Raw genomic sequence first — 16,330 nt, 5'->3', positions numbered from 1 at the left:
ATGTGCTGTGTGAGGAACTTATTGCTATCATTCTTAAATTTGATTTTAAGTGCCAACTCCACTCAGTAGTAGCATTCTTGTCTCCATACCAGAAGGTCACAGGCCGAACCTTACTCTAGAATTCCTGCATACAATCTGACATCCCAGCATCGCACAGAGTACTGCATCGTCTGAGGGAGGAACGAGATATCAAACCAAAGCCTTTTGGTGGATGCAAAAAAACAAGATTTCACAACATCACTTGAACAGGGAACCAGTTTGAGACCTTGTTGTATCCCAGTTAGCCACAGTGTAATTAGTCTGTCACATTTGCCTAGTGTAAAAGAGTAAATGTACTTTGAAAGTGATCCGTTGGTTGTAAAGCACTTTGGGAAGGCTTGAGGATATGCTGAGGTGCTATAGAAATGTAAGTTCTTTTGTTCCTCCCTTTCTTCCTTTCTTTACTTCCCCCAACAGCACCAGGCAGGGAGGGAAGAGTATGATTTTCAGCCAGACTGGACCCTTGTTTATTCTCCACTTTCTAAGCTTGCCTCTAAAAGAAAGAAAGAACTTGCATTTATATAGTGCATGAGTTCAGGACATCCAAAAATGCTTTACAGTCAATGAAATACTTTTGAAGTGTGGTTACAGTTGTAGTGTAGGAAATGGGACAGACCATCTATGCACAGCAAGGTACCACAATGAGATTAAAGACCAGGTGCTTTTAGTGATGTTGGTTGAGAAATAAAGATTGGCTGGGACACCAGGGAGAATTCCCATGCACTTCAAAATAGTGGCATGGGATCTTTCACATCCACCTGAAAGGGCAGATGGGGCCTCAGTTTAATGTCTAATCCTCTGTGAATATGTACAGGAAAGCTGCTCCAGCAATAAGAGTCATCAACTAGCCTGTTGAATAAGAATTTTTAAAAAATACAATTCACAGGATGTGGATGCCGCTTGCTAGGTCAGGATTTATTGCCCGTCCCTAATTCCCCTTGAGAAGGTGGTGGTGAGCCACCTTCTTGAACCGCTGCAGTCCATGTGGTGTAGGTACAGCCACCGTGCTGTTAGGAAGGGAGTTCCAGGATTATGACCCAGCGATATTAAAGGAATGGCGTTATAGTTCCAAGTCAGGATGGTGTGTGATTTTGAGGGAACCTTGCAGGTGATGGTGTTCCAATGCATCTGCTGCCCTTATCCTTCTAAGTGGTAGAGGCTGCAGGTTTGGAAGGTGCTGTCGAAGGAGTCCTGGTGAGTTGCTGCAGTGCATCTTGTAGATGGTACACACTGCTGCCACTGTGCGTTGGTGGTGGATGGGGTGCCAATCAAGCGGGCTGCTTTGGCCTGGATGGTGTTGAGTTTCTTGAGTGTTGATGGAACTGCACCCATCCAGGCAAGTGGAGAGGATTCCATCACACTCCTGACGTGCCTTGTAGATAGTGGACAGGCATTGGGGAGTCGGGAGGTGAGTTACTCGCCGCAAAATTCCCAGCCTCTGACCTGCTGTTGTGGACACAGCATTTATGTGGCTGGTCCAGTTCAGTTTCTGGTCAGTGGTGACCCCCAGGATTTTGATAGTGGGGGATTCAGTGATAATAATGTCTTTGAACATCAAGGGGCGATGGTTAGATTCTCTCTTGTTTGAGATGGTCATTGCCTGGCACTTGTGTGGGCGATTGTTACTTGCCACATCAGCCCAAGCCTGAATGTTGTCCAAGGCTTGTTGCATATGAACACGAACTGCTTCAGTATCAGTGGAGTTTGCGAATGGTGCTTAACATTGTGCAATCATCTGTGAACATCCCCACTTCTGACCTTGTGATGGAGGGAAGGTTATTAATGAAGCAGCTGAAGATATTTGGACCTCGGCATATTTAGTAATTATATATCATAAACTGTGTTGAATGAATGAATTTATTCAGCCTTAGATATATTTTTTTTATAAGAGAGTACCTGAATTGTTGGAAGTGTTTAGGACTGGGGAGGTCTTGAGTTTAAAATTGCACTGGCTTAGTGGAAGTGCTTAGGTTGTATAATCCGGGTTTGGCTTAGAATTCTCTGAGTGTGTTCAGGAAAAGCCACGACGCTCTGTGCAAACATAACGACCCCATGCAACATGGACTTTGGTATCTTTATTAAAAGGTTATGTCAAAATTTGACACAATATTTGAGACAAATTTATTTCTTCAAAAGAAAATTCCTCAGAAACTTTAAAAATGGCCTTGGATGTTAAATACGGACGTTAGGATTTAAGCTTGCAGGTTAGCAAGTGGCAATAGATGTTAGTGTTGGAAATTGCCCGTCATTCAAGTGAAGTGTTTGATCTGTTGTAGGTTTGAACTTCTCAGATCACCCCTAAGATTCATTTAAAGCAAGGTTTGGTCTTGGAGTGTGAATAATTGCTGACAGGAAGTGTACAACATATCTTTATTTCCCTCTTATTCATAGAATTGTCAGCAGTGGTCTCAGGTATGTGTCAGAGCCTACTTGAATTCAAGTCCCATACCATCCTTTTACCTGAAAAACTACATTTTACACAAGCCCCAATTGACTTTAAAAGTTAGCCTGTTTGCTTATATTTCACTTCCTCATTTTCTTTTTTCAATTCTGCTCCTTCCCTGAAGGTTGATAACTCCTTAATGGGAGTTAGGAGGTGCTGCCAGTCCTACTTTGCCAAGTGGCCATTTTGTTATAACTAAGCTTAAACAAAGTAAATGACTGTAGATTATTTGAAGTGAGGTTGGAGGTGAACAGACATTGTAGTAGAGCCCAGTTCAGTACTTTCCCAGCATCCATGCAAAGCAGACGTTTCAGCAAAATTAACTGGTTGGGATGTTTTTTCGACATTAAACATGATAATATAAATGTAAGTTGTTCATGGATCTTGAGGCAAGGATGTTTGGTCTAACAACACCTCATTTTAAAAAAAAATTCTCATCCTTATTTTCAAACCCTTCCACAACTTCCCCCCCTCCCTCCCTTTTTCTGTCACCTCCAGACTACAGTCCTCCATGATCTTTGCTCTCCACCAATTCTGGCCTCTTGCTTATCCCCAATTTTACTCGCGTCACAATTGGCAGCAGTGCTTTCAGCTGTCCAGGCCCCAAGCTGTAGAATTCGCTCCCGAAACTCCTCCATCTCTTTTCCCTCCTTTTAAGATGCTCCTTGAAACCCAACTCTTTGATCAAGCTTTTCCTCACCTGCCGTAATCTCCTTATGTAGCTCTGTCAAATTTTGTTTGTCCTGTGAAAGTGTCTTGGGATGTTTTACTACATTAAAGGTGCTATATAAATGCAAGTTATTGTGCTTTTTCCCATGCCCTTTTGAGGGCAGTTGTAGTGCTGAGTTTGTGTTAATTGTAGTGTTGAGTTGGTGCTAGCAGCATGTTCCTGCTGAGGCCAGCTAGCTTAGTGCAGACCCAATATTGAACCACCCATGGTACTATTTCGAAGAGGGACAGGGGACCTCTCCTCTGGTGTCCTGACCAATGTTTGTCCCTCAACCAACATCGCCCTTTTTAAAAAAAAAAACCTCAATTATCTGATCATTATCACATATACGTGCGACATTGTTTTGTACAAATTGGCTGCAGGATTTCCTACATTACATCAGTGACTACACTTCAAAAGAACTTAAATGGCTGTAACCTATGCAGAACGTGTAAGGGCAGCACAGGACAGACAGAGATGGAGGTCCATAGCAGTTATCCTTCTCGGAAGTTGAAAAAACGAACAAACAAAATGGTTGTTAAGATCTTTGAGAAGTCCTGAGCTCTTGACGTGCATTATATAAATGGAAGCCTTTCTTACACCCTGACAATATTTTCTCTTTTTAAATATCTTTTTCAGTAGAGCTTGCCATTCCCTGACTAAGGCACTAGGCTTCTGTTAGCGACCTTGATTCCTTTAAGCTCTTTAGAGTGGAGAAAATGCCATAAGCCTATTGATAAGGCTGCAGTTGGAAAGTGCGTAGAACTGAAACGCACAGCCTTCCCCACTACAGCGTGGTGGGTTGATATCCCAATGCATTGCACCACCCTGCTGTTTCCAATGGTCCATTTTGTGTCTAATACAAAAGGTATTCCTTGTTTTCTGGTCTGAATTTTTTAACAAATGTATTGTTTTTATACAGTGCTAATATGATTACTGTTATGATTAATATGGTTACTGTGCAGTTCAGTTGGGCGTTGGGTTATATAAGAAAAATGCCAGATGGGTCATCTCTACACAAAATGACACCCAAGGGATTGGGGCAAATTGCTGCAGCATGCTGGCTCCTCAAAACCCAAGGAATGAAGAGAATATTTGAAGATTTTGTTTTATAATGATTGATCTGGTTGAGTTAACTCAGAGTAAGGGGGCTAAAACAAACAAACAAATATGGGATCGGGAGTGGAAAATAAGTCAGGGTTTCCCTCTTGTTCACTATCCAGTAGCTGATTTATTGATGGATGAAGTGGGGTGGGGGGGGGGGGGGGGGGAAGTTCTGGGCACCAAGAAAATAACATGGGCGTGGGGCGGGGGGAGGTGTGATGTGATGGTAAGCGGTTGCAAATGTAAGAGTGGGCTGGTGGGTGTGGGAAATGGAGAGAAGAGTGATGTGATGTAGTGGGTGGGAGAGGATTAAGGCAATAGTAGAGAGTGGGGGGGCGAGGAAGATGAAGTGAGGCTGTGGTAGGAAGCAAGAGAGGAGAGTGAGGTGATGGTAGGAGGTGGGAGAGAGCAGTACCAGGAATGCTGCCTGAGTTACTACACGGTACACTTCTAATTTAGAAGGTAGTCTGTTTAAGACTTACTTGAAGCTTCATTTCAACTCCATGGATTATATATTGTACCATACATTATGAATGTACACCTAAATAATACGTATTTCCCTCGATTCACATTATTAACCAGCAATTAGATTAGAACAAAGCCAATCCCATATTGCCCAAAGCATGACTCTGTTAAACAGTCGAGATGTCTGCATTGGGTTTTTTTTCTCTCTCTCTCTCCTTCCGCAACCAATGTGAGTCACTCAGAATATGACATCATGTCTGGGGAGGTCCCAGCCACTGTGTGCTGTTACTTGGGTTATACACCGGTATCAGATGTTTGTGGCAGGAGAAGGAGGAAGAAGAGGAGTTTGTAGGAACAATCCTTAAATTAGGTGGCGGCCTGTACCTTTGGAAGGAACTGTGTGTGTTTGTGGAAAAAATTTGGAATAGGTAAGCTGCTACAAAGCAATGTGAAGATTAAGCCTTTGTTGAGGTAAGGCTTGTGTTCTGAGGCAGTGCTGTGTGAGTGTTTGTATTGTCTGATTTAGCTGTCAGTGCTAGAATACTGTTGGGGGCTGGGGGAGGTGGATGATATATGTTGATACGATTAATAAGCAATTGCTGCGGGTGACAAGTGACGAAAAGGGGCTGGTTTGCAGTTGATTACTGTATGGTCAAGAGGAAGATATTCATGCTGTGGTGCTGAGCTTCAGTATCTGACTAGGTGGCCTAGCACTGAAGGTGTAACAGAAAGAGAGGGAGAGAAGTGATAAAATAGGTTAGTGTGGATTTGTTTGCTGTTGTGCTTAGCTGGGAGTTAGAGTAGTAATGTATATACTTACCCCTTACAAAAGTAATAAAGCTCACAGAGTGTATCTGTGTTTCATATAGAACTCTGGTACTGAGCTTGGGTGATTTTTAACACAAGTATAAGAATGGATTTTCTGATGCTGAACTTGATTGAGGAGTTTAGCATACAAAGTTCTGTAATTTACTCTCCTGCTGTAGGCTATGCTTCGAGATGCAGCTGCTCTTGTATTGTTGCTTATTTTCAGTGCTAAGGATTAATTAAAAGGAATATATAGTTGTATTCACACTTGCATGTACACTTGTTTCTGTTGAATTGATTGGATCATCTTTTGAAATATGTGTTTACTTCAAACAAATGAGTCACAGTACATTTCACTTTGTACTGTTAGTGCCATAAAGATGCGCTGAATTTATTATAAGAATGCTAATATCACAATAATTGGTACTACAGATTCAAGCTTGATTTGCTTGGGTTCTCCTCTGTCTCTGCCTGCCCTGACCCTTCCCCTCTCCCTCCCTCCCTCCCTCTCCCCTCCTTTTTTTCTGTAATCCTCTCTGTGTCTCCTTTTCTCTCTCTCTCACCCCTTTCTTTCCTCTTCCTCTTCTTTCTGTCTCTTTTCTCTCTGTCTTTCACCTCTCTCTATCTCTCCCCCTTCTCTCTTTCCTCCCCCTTTCTCTTTCTTTCCACACTCTCTTCTCTCTCACTGTCTCCCCCTCGCCCCACCCCACTCCCACCCCACCCCCACACCTGGAGCTGCATTTATACTGGGCTTGTTTTAATTTTAAATGTGGGACACAAGTGCCTTTGAGCTAGATCCTGGCGTTTATACATCCATATACACACTTACTATAATGCAGTGGTTTGTCAAGCTGAATTGTTTGCATTAACTCTTATGACCAGATTGTGTATACAAGTATGGTGCTCCTAAAATGTTAGTGAGAAATTGGGTTGGTATTATTTGTGGGGATCTTTTGCAATTTTTTTTGGAGGTGAGGGTTCAGAGGTGAAGATTTCTGAATACACTGGCATCTGTTGTGTGTTTATTCATTGGCTGTTGGGGGCCATTGTGCAAAGTTGTGTCATTTCATGCTCATCACAAAGAAAGAGAGACAGAGTGTGCGATTGATTTTTATTACCTCACGACTCCCGAAATTGCTTTACAGCCAATGTAGTATTTTGGAAGTGTAGTCACTGTTGTAATGTAGGAAACATGGCACAATTTGCACACAGCAACTTGGTAATGGCCCGAAAATCTACTTTTAGTGATGTTGGTTGAAGGATCTTGTACAGAACACTGGGGAGAACTTCCCTGCTTTTTGGAATAATGACATGGGATCTTTTGCATCATCATCGTCATAAACAGCTTGTACTTATGTAGCATCTTTAATGCAGTTAAACATCCCAAGGTGCTTGAGCATTATCAAACAAAATTTGACACTGAGCTACATAAGGAGATATTGGGGCAAATGAACAAAGCCATGGTCAGAGGCAGGTTTTAATGAGAATTAATGGAGGAGAGAGAAATAGAGAGATGGAGAGGTTTTAGGGAGGGAATTGCACAGTTTAGGGTCGATGAAGCTGAAGATACAGCCACCAGTGGTGCGGAGGGATGAGGCCATGGACATGATCTGAACATTGAAGTTGAGATTTTTAAAATCAAAGTGTTGCTTACCCGGGAGCCACTGTAGGTCAGCGAGCACAAGGGTGATGGGTGAACGAGACATAGTGCAAGTTAGAACACTGCCAGCAGAGTGTTGGATGACCTCAAGCTCATCAAACGGAAGCAACAGATGGGACCTTGGTTTAATGACTCATCCGAAAGATGGCACCTCCAACAGTGTCCCACCCCTTAGTACTGCATTAGGGGTGTCAGCCTGGATTATGTGTTGAAGTCTCTGGAGCAGGAAACTCGAGCAGAAACTTGCATCATTTTGTTTGAACCTGCGGTATAATTATCAATGAGATACAGTGCATGTGTGCATTGTGGTCTGTTCCTTTTATTTAAATCTGGAAATATTAGTGCAGGGAATACTTTGTGCACTCCCAGAGCTACTTCCATGGTTGTGTAAAATTAATTTAGCTGATAGATGTTTGCAGTTAATATAAATTTGTGGTGAAATTTAAATGCACCAACAGGAAAATGTATTTAATTATTATATAAAAACAAAAAGTGCTGCAAAATACTCAGCACGTCTGGCAGCATCTGTGGAGAGAGAAGCAGAGTTAACGTTTCAGATCAGTGACCTTTCATCAGAACTCAGTATTTTGCTTTTATATTAGGAAAATGTATTTGACTGCTTTGCTGATTTTTTTTATTTTCTTCATTTGCCACATTATTTTAACCACAGCAAATAACTCCCTTGCTGTATTTAACCCTGCAGCCAATATTGGCTATGCATAGTTTTTCTACCCTCTATCCTGTCAGTATAAAAGCACTAAATTCAGGGTATGCTCAACATAACTGACTGTATAGCAGCGTTGCAAAGAATGTGGCTCAGGAGCAGACACAACCCATGAGTTTAACAATCTCACTTATTCTCTCCTCCTTCCTTGATCATTTGCTGTAGTTGCCCGCTGATACTTTTCCCAAGTGACCATCATCATCAATGCTTAATAGTGCTTGTTGGCATTTTATTGACATCCCTGCCAAGCTCTATGTAGCAAGAAACCTGGTTCATTCCCCTCCCCCTGTCCAACCCTGATGCTGAGCTAATTCTAATACCTCTACTGCTGCACTGGCTAATATAATAAATTCATACATACAGCCATACATTCATACATTTGACCCATCATGCTACTGCTGGCTCTTTGAAAGAGCTTTCCAATTTGTCCCACTCCCCCAATCTTTTCCCACAGCAACTATTTCCACATTATTCCACCATCCTTTCAGACAGTGCATTCCAGATCATCCTAATTTGCTGTGTTTTAAAAAAGAAGTTCTGTTCTCTTGCACATTCTTTTACCAATTATGCTAACTCTGTGTTGTCTAATGAATGACCCACCTGCCAGAGAAAACTGGTTCTCTTTATTTGCTCTAGTGGTTTATTCCATATATACTGAGGGTCAAAGCTGAAACCTTCTCAATCTGTGTGGCTAAACTATCCAGAATGCTCTCTGACTTTTAATCCAACTCTGAATTGTATTGAAGAACCAGAACATAGATGACTTCCAAATGTTGTTTAAAAATGTAATATCCTCCCAGTAATGCCCTCTCTCATTCATAACAGCTGGTCTAGATCTTAAATCTCCAAGCACGTGGGCTAACAGTAAGTTTGCACCCTGAATGTGTGGTGAACATATAGAATCTAGTCCAAGGTTTATGTTAAATATTTTGTTAACTGTCTGAACATATTTAATCATTGATTTTCCTAATCTTAAATGGTAGGTAGGTCAGCCACAACTTGCATTTATATAGTACCTTTAACATAGCCAAATGCCCCAAGGCGCTTCACAGGAGTGTAATCAGACAAAATAAAAGTTGACATTGAGCCAAAAAAGGAGTTATTAGCTTCGTCAAAGAGGTAGGTTTTAAGGAGCATCTTAAAGGTGGAGAGAGGAGTAGAAAGGGAATTCTGGAACCTAGACAGCTGAAGACATGGCCGCCAATGGTGGCATGAGAGAAGTAAGGGATGTACACGAGACCAGAATTAGAACAACAAAGTTCTTGGAGGGTTGTAAGGCTGGTGGAGGTTACAGAGATGGGGAGGGGTGAGTCTATGGAGAGATTTGAACACAAGGATGATCATTTTGTATTTGAGGCGTGAGTGTACCAGGAACCATTGTACATCAGCAAGCAGAGGGGTGATTTACACTAAATTTTTAAAATTTAGTCATACAATGTGAAGGATTGTTTTCCTGCCTACAGTTGGGTACAACTGCACTCTGGTCTAATTCAGTGGTTTTTTTTGAGGCTGATTCAGTGGTCCACTCAACTATCTTGTTGATGCTGAAGCTTTGGGACCAACCAGATGACCTACGATGATCGATTTGGTTGTGAAACTTCCTGTGTTTCTCACTGGTCAACAAGTTATGATGCTTTATATAAATTCAGTGCAATGAGACTGAATTTTGATTTTATTTTTGCTGGTACCTCAGATGAGTTGCACTGTTCTCAATTCATGCTGTAATATTTGACCATTAATATCTGCTTCAAGGATGTTTGCTAGCATGACATGAAGGTCCTAACTGTTGACTATCGCACCTGGGAGTCACTAGCTGGTGAAAGAGGGAAATGACATATCCTGTGGGCTGGTGTGCACTATCACAATGACCAATTGCGACAGCAGCTTAGCAACAGGCACCAACATCAAATAACAACTCGCAGGGTTACTTAACAGCTTCATGTGTGGCACCTGTGACAGAACTTGCCTGTCAAGGATTTTCCTTCAGAGCCATCAGCAAAGGTGCACCAAGTGAAGACACCCCACCGAAATGGACTGTTTGCTGCGAGTCCATCATCTTTCATAGATGGAAGGATGCCAACCAACCAAACTAACCTCACAAAAGTCGATTGATCGCATTCTTGAAAATCTCAATTGATCCAGCATCCACAGCCTTTGGAAGGGACTGTTCCAGATTTTCACTACCCTTTATGTGCAGATGTGCTTCCAGATGTCACTCCTGAATGGCTTAACTCCCGACCATGCTTGAGTGCTGGGCATCGTTCTGATATCCATATTGTAAAAAGAATGAAGAGGCACTGGCGAAGGTGCAAAAAAGATTTATCAATCAATCAATTTCAATTTATTTATCTGTGTAGAAATTCATTTTGGGTACATTGCCCATTCATTAATAAATATGAATAATAAAGTTACCCTATCACAAAAAGTCTAACTTGATTAAAATATTGTTATAAAAATGTGTTATGCTGAATGATGATTTTTAATTCGTCAGTTGGAAACCTAAATTAAATTTTTAAAAGGACAGCTGGAATCCTAAATTCAACTTTTAAGAAGACAGCAGCTAAGATGGCCACCGCAATTTGCATTGAAATATACCTCTCATTCCAAAGTATGGAGCTGGAGACACCTGTCTGCATAACTCTCATCCAGAACAATGGCGTGAGAAGTTGAATGAGCTGTCTAATCTTGCTTTCATTAGCAAGACATTCAAAGCTATCTTGGAACATTAACACTAGTGGAGACAAACCTGCAGGGGTAAACCTTGAAACACTAAGACCTGAGATTGGAATTCTCAGACTTGGATCTCATTAAAGTGAAAAAGAGAATGCACTGGCTTAATCATGTGACAGTCTCTCAATCTGTGTGAAAATTTGGAGTTTCTTTTGGGCACATCAGAGTTTGAACCAGTGCAGGACCCCAGTGGTCGGTCTCTCCAGGCAACATTAAGTTTCGAACACTGGCTGCAGGCTGCAAAACATCCAAGCCTACCATTGCTGCAGCCAGAGACTCTGGGGTTTGATAAGGTAGATGTGCAGAAGATGTTACCACTTGCAGGGGAGACCAAAATTAGAGGCCACAAATATAAAATAATCACCAATAAATCCAGTAAAGAATTCCAGTGCAACATGTTTACCCAGAGAGCAGTTAGAATGTGGAACTAGCTACCACATGGAATAGTTGAGGCAAGTGACACAGATACATATAAGGAAAGTTTAAGTACATGAGGGAGACAGGAATAGGTTATAATAGGGTGAGATGAAGAGAGGTGAGGGGAGTCTTGGGTGGAGCATAAACACCAGCATAACCAAGTTGGGCAATTTCTGTGCTGTAGATTCTATCCAAATTTAATTGGGTCCCCTCGGGTTGTGGACTCTTTGCTCCATAAAGAAAGAAAGACTTGCATTTATATAGTGCCTTTCACAAGCACTGGATGTCTCAAAGCACTTCATAGCCATTGCACTTTTTGAAGTGCAGTTGCTGTTGTAACGCAGGAAATGTCAGCCAGTATGCGCACAGCAAACTCCTACAAACAGCAATGTAACAATGACCAGATAATCTGTTTTTGTGATGAGGGATAAATATTGGCCAGCTCCATGGGTGCCAGTATTCTTTTGATACTTTGCTGAAGTGTCTATCAGAAAAAAGTGGTGAGTGCTAAGACTCGGTCATGGAATGGTGTTACAAGCAAACCACATTCTGTTGTTCCTGTATTGTAAGTCAGGAGCAGGAACCCTGACCTAGTTTTTATTTTCTCTCTAACTGGCAGCCAATTCCTGATGGGGGGAGGGGACAGTGGGGTGCTGGGCAGGGAGGAGAATCAGGCTAATGTTTAGTACCTAATTAGTAGCTCTTTGCCCTGAATCTGGAGCTTTCTGACCTGCATGGCTTGCTTGTGAACAGAAATAAAAAGTGGTGGTCTGTAGTGGCTATTTGCGCTTGGCACAGAAAATCTATTCTGGAGGTAGTACTTAATGGCACCAGAAGGCTTGGGGGTGATGGGCCAGATGAAATTTTCAAGATTGCAAACTCTTTGATGTTTAAGGGTATTGAGGGATATGGAGCTAAGGTGGGCAAATGGAGTTGAAGAATGGATTGACAGTGGTGTAATTGAATGGTGGAACGGGCTCAAGGGGTTGAATGGCCTTTTTTTGTTCATGTATTCCTACTTTCTAGAGGGACTAGCACTACCTCATTTATATAAATCACTGCAAGAATTAAACAATGCTGTCTTGGGCAGCGGTCCTGTGATAAATACACCAATAAGTTGGGGGCAAGTAGAGTGTACTGCTCAGGTGAGCTCTCTATAGTCACAATATATATTAATGAATAGATGAGGGAATTAAATGTAATATATCCAAGTTTGCAGACGACACAAAGCTGGGTGGGAGTGGGAGCTGTGAGGAGGATGCAGAGAAGCTCCAGTGTGATTTAGACAGGTTGAGTGAGTGGGCAAATACATGGCAGAGATGCAGTATAATGTGGATAAATGTGAGGTTATCCACTTTGGTGGCAAAAGCAGGAAGGCAGATTATTATCTGAACGGTGATAGATTGGGAAAGGGGGAGGTGCAGCGAATCCTGGGTGTCCTTGTGCACCAGTCGCTGAAAGTAAGCATGCAGGTGCAGTAGGCAGTTAAGAAGGCAAATGGTATGTTGGCCTTCATAGCGAGAGGATTCGAGTACAGGAGCAAGGATGTCTTGCTGCAATTATGCAAGGCCTTGGTGAGACCACATCTGGAGTATTGTGTGCAGTTTTGGTCTCCTTATCTGAGGAAGGATGTTCTTGCTATGGAGGGAATGCAGCGAAGGTTCACCAGGCTGATTCCTGGGATGGCAGGCCTGACGTATGAAGAGAGATTGGGTCGATTAGTCTTGTATTCACTAGAGTTTAGAAGAATGCGAGGGGATCTCATAGAAACCTACAAAATTCTAACAGAACTGGACAGACTAGGTGCAGGAAGGATGTTCCCAATGGCAGGGCAGTCCAGGACCAGGGGTCACAATCTAAGGATAAGGGGTAAGCCGTTTAGGACTGAGATGAGGAGGGATTTCTTCACCCAGAGAGCGGTGAACCTGTGGAATTCTCTACCACAGAAAGCAGTTGAGGCCAAATCATTAAATATATTCAAGAAAGAGTTAGATATAGTTCCTGGGGCTAAAGGAATCAGGGAATATGGGGAGAAAGCGGGAACAGGGTACTGAGTTTGGACGATCAGCCATGATTGTATTGAATGGCGGTGCAGGCTCGAAGGGCCAAATAGCCTACTCCTGCTCCTATTTTCAATGTTTCTATGTTATTGGTAGCTGTTTTTGAGCTTGTGTGACCAGTTGCATGAACCTAGAGTCACTAAGCCTAACACACAGAAGCTATATTCCAGCAGACACAATCAGGAAGCTCCCAAATCCATTAATTCTTGATTACATTAACCACTTTCATTTACTGTAAGACTGCTTGTACATCCGGCTCATAATCCAGCATGAGTCATCACAGGCTAATGAATACTTTTGAATAATAAGACAAAACACAATACAGTGCATCTTTTTTTTTTGAAAAAAGGAGGATTAAAAAACCTATTTATACAATTCAGTTTTTTTCCTTTTCTCTTCTGAAGGTGCTGTTTCATTCTGGGGTACAGTTATACTGGTATCTCACTCAACCAGCCATTATTCATTGGTCATCTTATATAGTGAGTACTGGCAAACTGTTCATATCAGCCTCATATTTATTTTTGATAGTGTGAAAGTAGCAATAATGAGCAGTTGAAAATGATCATGCATTTAGTTTTTGCATTATACCAAACTTTGGAGATACTCAACTGGCAGACCTGAACCACAGACTTGGACTTATTTATTTATTTTTATTCATTCACGGGATGTGGGTTTCGCTGGCCAGGCCAGCATTTATTGCCCATCCCTAATTGCCCTTGAGAAGGTGGTGGTAACCTGCCTTCTTGAACCGCTACAGTCCATTTGGGGTAGGTATACCCACAGTACTGTTAGGAAGGGAGTTCCAGGATTTTGACCCAGCGACAGTGAAGGAACAGTGATATATTTCCAAGTCAGGATGGTGTGCGACTTGGAGGGGAACTTGCAGGTGGTGGCGGTGTTCCCATGCATTTGCTGCCCTTGTCCTTCTAGTTGGTAGAGGTCGCGGGTTTGGAAGGTGTTGTGTAAGGTGCCTTGGTGCATTGCTGCAGTGCATCTTGTAGATGGTACACACTGCTGCCACTGTGCGTCGGTGGTGGAGGGAGTGAATGTTTGTAGATGGGGTGCCAATCAAGCAGGCTGCTTTGTCCTGGATGGTGTCGAGCTTCTTGAGTGTTGCTGGAGCTGCACCCATCCAGGCAAGTGGAGAGTATTCCATCACACTCCTGGCTTGTGCCTTGTAGATGGTGGACAGGCTTTGGGGAGTCAGGAGGTGAGTTACTCGCATCAGGATTCCTAGCCTCTGACCTGCTCTTGTAGCCACCGTATTTATATGGCTACTCCAGTTCAGTTTCTGGTCAATGGTAACCCCCAGGATGTTGATAGTGGGGGATTCAGTGATGGTAATACTGTTGAATGTCAAGGGGAGATGGTTAGATTCTCTCTTGTTGGAGATGGTCATTGCCTGGCACTTGAGTGGCACGAATGTTACTTGCCACCTATCATCCCAAGCCTGGATATTGTCCAGGTCTTGCTGCATTTCTACACAGACTGCTTCAGTATCTGAGGAGTCGCGAATGGTGCTGAACATTGTGCAGTCATCAGCGAACATCCTCACTTCTGACCTTGTGATTGAAGGAAAGTCATTAATGAAGCAGCTAAAGATGGTTTGGCCTAGGACACTACACCACACATGCGCGGCATCAATAAGACTGCCTATTTCCACCTCGGTAACGTCTCCCGACTCCATCCCTACCTCAACTCATCTGCTGCTGAAACACTAATCCTTGCCTTTGTTACCTCCAGATTTGACAATTTCGATGCAGTACTAGCCAGGCTTCTACATTCTACCTCTAAATTTGAGGTCATCCAAAACTCTTACTATCTGTGCCTAAGCCCAGTGCCCATGGTTATTGGGTAGTTCCCCTTGGATTGACAAAATTTATATATTGTACCAGAGTGGCACATTCCGGTTCAATTTTAGAACGCTGAAAGGTGGATGTAAGTGATCCCACTGCACTGTTCAAAGAAGTGAGGGGGATTCTCCCTGGTGTCCTTGTCAATACTTATCTCTCAACTAAAATCAATTAATAAAAAATTGAATTCTATAGTAATTATCTCTCCTGTTTTTGGGAGGTTGCTGTGTGCAAATTGGCTTTCCTCGATTACAGTAGTGACTGCACTTAATTGACTGTAAAGTGCCTTGGGACATTCTGAGATCCTGAAAGACACTATATAAATGCTAGTATTTCTTTTTTTCAACGAGAAAACTGGAATGGTGACTAGGGGCTCAATGGGAACAATAGAAGGAGCCTCTTCGAGAGCAAATGTTCCTTTCCAGCTGTCACCTGGAGGCTCTCTTAAATTTACAAGAAAAATCCCTCGGCGCTGGGGATACTGTGCTTAATGTTGCTGGGCACCTGGGGAGCTCCCCTTCATTTGGCACCAGATTCAAGCCAACATCGGGAAAGGGGAAATCCATGCCTCTGATATCACTCGATCTTTGCAGAAAGCTTTATTCGATGCCAACGAGGCCATCACTTCACCACTAACCACGAAATCGGATTGGTGTTGTTTATTAAAGGTGCATTTCCAGATCTATTGTCAATGTGTTCTACCTTCTGTTTCAGTATCTCACTTTGACTACCTGAATTTAATAGTGGAAAAGCAATTTTATCAGGGACCTTTTTCACTACTTTGGGAAGGCAGAAGTGTGATGGAGCTAAAATAGTAGTCTTTGCGGACATGACTACAGGCTGCTAATGCAGATCTTAAGGGCTGGATTTTCATTCCAGAGTTGGGAACCCAACGCCCAGAGCATTTCAGGGTCCTGACCCCACGCTTCATCAGTGTTGCTCTAGCGGCACGATCTTGGAATGAAAATGCTCTAATTGGGCAAGGGGCAAACTCAGCGCCCAATTAGAGACACTGAGCGCCTCCAGGAGGTGGGAGCTGCCTGCCTGGGGATGGCAGCCATGTTGGGGGCTGCAGCTGCCTTGCTGTGAAGTGCAGGCAGCTCATGAAAGGGCCACGATGATGACCAGGATCGAAAGTGGCCATGGAGGACAAGTGAAGGTTGAGTGCTCGATCCAGCACTAGTTGGCCCCTCTAATTTATTTCCATCACGCTTTCTAATAAACTTTATTTGGCCACACTGCGACCCTGACAGCTGTGCCGTAATGTGCACCAGACTGGTTGGGAGCGCTGAAATCAGAATTGAAAATTGCTTTTCTGA

At 42.8% G+C, this 16,330-nt stretch overlaps 1 protein-coding gene across 6 annotated transcripts in view; it reads left to right on the top strand.

Annotated features, from left to right (window-relative positions):
- pak1 (p21 protein (Cdc42/Rac)-activated kinase 1) overlaps positions 1-16,330 on the top strand; it is a 205,058-nt gene that overhangs the window by 83,540 nt on the left and 105,188 nt on the right. The window contains exon 1 of one of the 6 annotated variants that reach the window (XM_068033118.1): positions 5,055-5,188. The exons of the other annotated variants lie outside the window; for them this stretch is intronic. The gene's annotated coding sequence lies outside the window, so the exon portion shown is untranslated. Of the gene's footprint in view, positions 1-5,054; positions 5,189-16,330 lie in introns of those variants that run through there. 6 annotated transcript variants of the gene reach the window in all.

Source organism: Heterodontus francisci, chromosome 6, assembly GCF_036365525.1.
Source record: "Heterodontus francisci isolate sHetFra1 chromosome 6, sHetFra1.hap1, whole genome shotgun sequence".
Lineage (NCBI taxonomy): Eukaryota > Metazoa > Chordata > Chondrichthyes > Heterodontiformes > Heterodontidae > Heterodontus > Heterodontus francisci.
Note: the sequence above shows the minus strand (reverse complement) of the source record. Positions and strands in the feature narration are given on the sequence as shown.